The following is a 6,000-nucleotide window of genomic DNA, read 5'->3' on the forward strand; positions in this document are numbered from 1 at the left end:
GGGAGGTGAAGATGGTCAACCACCCCCCAGGGAGCCGAGAGGGCCTACAGCTGCAAGCAGGAGAATTGCATCCCTCAGCCATGTGGGATCTAGGCCCCCTCTCAATTTAGAGGTAGAGGGACATCACCATCCCTGGGTCCACAGGATGGAGGAATAAAATATGGATTAGAGTGGAATTACTGGTATTCTACTATAGAACTATTGTGACTCTAGCAATGGAAGAGACTGTATCATTAAAAAATAAATAAACATTATTATAAGTGAAAAAATAAATAAATTTGGTCAGTTTTACGTTTAAGCTCACTGCCTTTTAAGATGAGCACCAGATCTTTCTGGGTAAGCCCAATGCCTCGGGGCCATTTCATAAAAGCCTGTCGCCTTTGTGATTAATACATGCAGTCCCTGTGCTGGTACTTTCTATTTGACGTCTTTAAAAAAAAATTTTTTTTAAGGAAAGTATTCTATGTGTTTATTCAACTGTGTTTTCTTTTTATTTTTTAGTTGTTTTATATTTTCAATTATTAAATGTACAAAATAAAGTTAAAAAAGAAAATTATTCTATCTTATTATTTTAGTACTTTTTATGTATTTTTGCACACTTACACATTTTTTTAAGTTGAGATAAAGTTCACCATTTTAAGGTATATGATTCAGGAGCACTTAGTATATCCACAAAGCTGTGCAAGCCTCACTACTATCTAATTCCAGAACATTTTCATCCTAAAGGAAACTCTATACCATTAAGCAGTTCATTCCCCATAATCCCCCTCAACCCCTGAGAAAAACAATTGCTAACCATATATTTGATAACGTTTACTATCCAAAACATATAAAGAACTGCTACAGCTCAACGACAACAAAACACAAATAATTTAAAAGTGGGGTGCAGCGGTGCTCAGAGGCGTATTCACCAAGTGCAATGAATGTCCCATGACGATGGAGGAGGTTGTCGTTATGGGGGGGTGGGGTGAGGGGGGTGGGGGTGTATGGGGACCTCCTATTTTTTTAATGTAACATTAAATGGGCTAAGGACTTGAACCCATTTTTCCTAGCAAGATGCACAAACGGCCAATAAGCCCACGGAAAGGCGCTCAGCTTCACTGGCCAGCAGGGTTATTTGGGGGGCCCTTCAGAGCAGAAGGCCATTCAGAGATGTGGCTTGAGAAAGATGGACCTGGCCTTGCTGGCTTTGAAAACGGCACCCCCTAAGTAACAGCTCCCTCTACCCATACCTCCTGGCCCTGGTAGCCTGGAATCTACCATCTGCTTTAAGAATCTGATTCTTCCTGGTATTTCATATGAGCATGGTGATGCAGTATTTTTGTGCCTGGCTTATTTCACCTCCTGACGCTAGGCGTGACCTTTTCTCACAACAGGCCATCCAGCACTCATTGTTGTCCTGTGAAAGCATGTCTGAGTCTGCCAGGGCTGCTACAGCAGCAGAAACGTCTTATCTTGTGGTTCTGGAAGTTCAGAGGCCACGCTTTCCCTGCCCGCTGCAGTGACCCACACGTGCTTGCTGGCATCTGTAACTCCCTCTGCCTCCGCCCGTCTCCCTCGGTCTGCCGTGCCACGCTTCCTCCATGTGGACTCCAGCCCCACTGGATTAAGGCCCTCCAGACTGACCTTGGCCTCACCTTAACTGAAAACACCCTCAAGACCCTGTTTTCAAGTGGGTTCTCATCCACACACGGGCCGTGCGTAGGACCTGAGCTTATCTGTGGGGGGCACGGCTCGGTCCCTAATGGGATGGGTGGTCTCCCCACAAAGATGTCTGCTTTTCTTGGGTTGATATTTGGAGGAGAACCCTGCAGTGTTGTGTCCACCAGAGCTGGCTGGAATCCCTGGTCTGTAACTGACATCCGAGGTGTGCTCGGTCAGTGTATTAGTCAGCCAAAGGGGTGCTGATGCCAAATATCAGAAATCTGTTGGCTTTTATAAAGGGTATTTATTTGGGGTAGAAGCTTACAGGTACCAGGCCATAAAGCGTAAGTTCCTTCCCTCACCAAGGACTGTTGCCATGTTTTGGGGCAAGATGGCTGCCGACGTCTGCCAGGGTCCAGGCTTCCTGGGTTCTCTCTTCCTGGGGCTTGCTTCTCTCCAGGCCCAGCTGCTCTGCTTTCTCCACAAGGCCAGCTGTAGACTCTCAGGGGACCTGCTCTGTCTAATGGAACCTTCTCTCCTTCCTCATGTATCTGCTTCTCCATGTGTTTGCTTCCTGGGCTCCAGGATCAAAATTCCAGACCCTTGTCCTTTGCCAGGTCTTTTCTCTGAGTCCCTGCCCCCTTTCATCAGCGCAATGGGAGGGCTGTGCTTTCTGAGTAGGTGCCATTAGAAGATGCACACAAAGTCTCCAACAGCGTCAGCCATGAGGGAGTCCCTCAGGAAATGGTGGGCACAAGGAAAGGTGCCAGACTTAAGGCACGCAGTGCCAGGTGCCTCCAAGTAGAATATAGCAGGTGGTTAGAAGAGGCTCAGGAGCCACCGTAAATCCAGCTCTAACTCTTAACAGCCAAGGAAGCTTGAACAAGCTGCCGCGACACCGCGAGCCTCAAGTTCTTCATCGTCAGTTGACTGATGGGGTCGAGGTGAGGAAAAAAGCTAATTGAAGATGAACCCCTTGGAACTGTGTCTTCCACAAAGAAATGCTAATGTAGAAGTACATTTGCTGACATGAAATAATATTTAAGATAAATTGCAATATGCAAAATTATACATTATAAAACAATATCTCTGCTATGCTCCCTTTTTTGTAAACATTTTATAATAGGATTTATAAATATAGGAGAGACTAGAAGGAAATAGTCCACAATCATAGCTTCACTTACCCCTGGCTGGTTGGGATGGTGAGTTTACTCTTCTCTGAGCTTTTCCAGATGTGATCTAAATGATCTAAATGATCACTTCCTGAGATTGTATCATCTATTTATTATCTACCTATCTATAGCTCAGTGTCTATATCTACTTATCTCTATATCTATCTATCTCTCTAGAGAGGAGAGTGAGAGAAGAATATGTGCACTGTTCTATGTGCTTTACACATATGAACACATTTAGTTCTTCTAAGAACCCTTTGAGATTGGACATACCATTATCTCAAGCCTATAAATGAAGAAACTGAGGTACAAAGTGATTAACTAGCTCAGGCACATGGGTAGTAAGTGTCAGAGGCAAGTATAAATATATTTGGAAGAGAATGCACTAAAAAATGTGAAAACAATAGTTTTCTCTGAACAGAAGTATGAGTGTTTTCATTGTTTGTTTGTTTGTTTTGTCATTTTTCTGAAATTTCCTAATTGTCTAGGACAAGGTCAGCAAATTAATTCTTCAATGGACCAGACAGAAAATGTTTTTGGTCTGGGGCCATGTGTCCTCTGGTACAAACACTCAACTCTGTCACTGTGGGGTGAGGGTACTACAGATCATACAGAAATGAGAGGATACGGCTGTGTTCTGACCAGGAAACTTAATTTGTGGATCCTGGAATCTGAATTTCATATAATTTTCATTCATCAAAACATATCCTTCTCTTGATTCTACACCCCCATCGACCCTGCCCAAGCATTTTAAAATGCAGAGACCACTCAACTCACGAGCGCTTCAGAAAGAGGAGGTAGGTTGGGTTTGGGTGGTGGGCCATAGCTCTGTGAATCTTCATCTAGGATGACAAGCACCATGCTTGTTGTGGAACTGTTCTGGAATATTCCTTTAAAGTCGACAAGCAGGAGCCAGTGGGAAGGAAGCAGCACTCCATTGGCAGGTGGCGTGGGTGCAGCCTGGTCTCCTGCCAGCCCAGGGAGGCTGTAGGGCATGGTGGGAGACCAGAGTCCTGCTTGTCCTTGACGGAGAGCATCCTGCCCCAGCCCGGCCCTGCTATGCTGGAGCCAGAGCCTTTCCTGAAGATGTCCCTACTAATTCTGCTTTTCCTGGGCCTGGCAGAGGCCTGCATTCCCTGAGAAGACAGACCTCCATCCCCTGCTCTCCCTGCTTTTCTTGGGGAGGAACCTGTGGGTTGGCTTCAGATGGGACCTCCTGCAGTCTAAGGAGACCCCCTGGGTCCAGGTTCAGAGGTTCCCAGTTCCCTTTGCCTTGGGGGTGAAGGTGGATAAGTCCTGGGGACCGAGGCCTCTGCCCTTGGAGACAGACTGGTGCCTCCACCCTCGTTTTGTCACAGACTTTCTGATTTGGGGGTTGACAATGCCTCTGTTAGCCTCACTGTCCCATCAGCACTGTGGGGATTGCAAGAATCCCAGTGCTGAAGGATTTGCCGTGTTGTCAGTGAGGCTTCATCTCTGTCGTGGCCAAGAGAGAGAGTATAGTTATAATTAGTGGGTTCTGGTGGGTTTTGGATGTTTACCATGGAAGAATACTGGAAAGAACACGTGAACGAGTATCCTGTTAAGTCCACAGGCAATCCACAAGGCCTACTGAGTCCCCGGTTTGTCCCATGTGCTTCATGCTGGGAATCCAGGGTTGGAAAAGACAGGCATTGTCCCTTCTTCATGGAATTCTCATGTACAACAAGCACACACATCCTAGCTTGGGGGTTCAGAGAAGGGCCTTCTGGATAAGTGACATTTGAGGAGAGCCTTCAGAGGTGAGCAGGAGTTAGCCAGGTAAAGAGTCAGGATGGGGAACTGTTCCAGGCAGAGTAGACCATTTGTGCAAAGGTCCTGGGGCTGAAAGTCACTGAGTCTCTGCAAGGAGAGGAGCCAGCATGTCCAGACCGTGGTGGATGGGTGCTGGGGATGGGAGGTGGGGATTGTAGGAGTAAGAACAGAGAAGAGCAGGAGCTGGAAGAGATCACCCCTTGTTGGTGCCATTAAGAATTCTGGATGTTATCATAGCGTAAAAGGAAACTAGGAAATAGTTAAAGGTTCTCAGCAAGGGCGTGACATTTTAGAGTTGTGTGGGTGTGTGGTCGAACACTCAGTCTTGCCTCCAGTGAAGAATGACTAGGTAAGAGGCAGAGAGCAAACACTTACAGCCATCGAGGAGGGGGGTGGCAGTGGGAGAAAGGGATACATGGGATGGTGTGAGACATTAGGGCAGGAGTCGACAGGACTGAGAGATGGATGGGTGGTTGGGGAAAGACAGAAAGGAAGAAAAAATCCCATTTGTTTTAAATCTGAGCACCTGGCTGATTGCAACTGTCACCTTAACTGAAATGGGAAAACTTAGTAGAGCAATTGATTTTCCTTTTTTTTTTTTAGGAGGTACCAGGGACTGAACCCAGGACCTTGTATACAGGAAGCAGGCGCTCAACCACGGAGCCACATCTGCTCCCCAATTGATTTTTTAAAACCTTTAAAAAAAATACTTTTAGACTTACAGGAAAGTTGCAAACTTAGAGTTCCCAAATAGCCTTAAGTTTCCTCGAACATCAACCTTTTACATATCCAGATAACTATCTATCAAAACCAACACAGTAACACCAGCATGAAACAATGAGCTAAGCTACAGACTTATTTCAGTTTCCCATGTTTACCCTGTTATTTTGCATTCCAGACTCCAAGCCGGGACCCCACATCTCACTGAGCTGTCTTTGTCTTCTCCAATCTGTTATAGGCCCATTCTTTCCTTACCTTCAAGAATTTGGCATAAAGAGCACTGGTCAATTATTTTGCAGGTTTCTCAATTTGGGTTGGTCTGATGTTCTCTCACGATGAGTGTGAGGTCGTGCATTTTGCCAAGAATCCCACAGAACTGGTGTCATGCCTTTCTCAGCCCATCGTATCAGGGATTACATAATACCGATATGTCTTATTTGTCACCATGACTGTCTTGATCACTCAGTTAAGGTGATATTCGCCAGGTCTCTCCACTGTAAAGTTAATATTTCCCTCTGTCATTAATAAACATCCTAGAGGAGATACTTTGAGACTATGCAAATACCCTGCTTCTTTTTTAAAAAAATTGACCACTAATTTCTGCATCTATCTGTGGATCTTGACTGCAGAAAGTATTGTGGTAGTGCTGGCCCAGTGGTGATTTCCCATT

The sequence above is a fragment of the Dasypus novemcinctus genome, chromosome 18 (genome assembly GCF_030445035.2).
Source record: "Dasypus novemcinctus isolate mDasNov1 chromosome 18, mDasNov1.1.hap2, whole genome shotgun sequence".
Classification (NCBI taxonomy): Eukaryota; Metazoa; Chordata; class Mammalia; order Cingulata; family Dasypodidae; genus Dasypus; species Dasypus novemcinctus.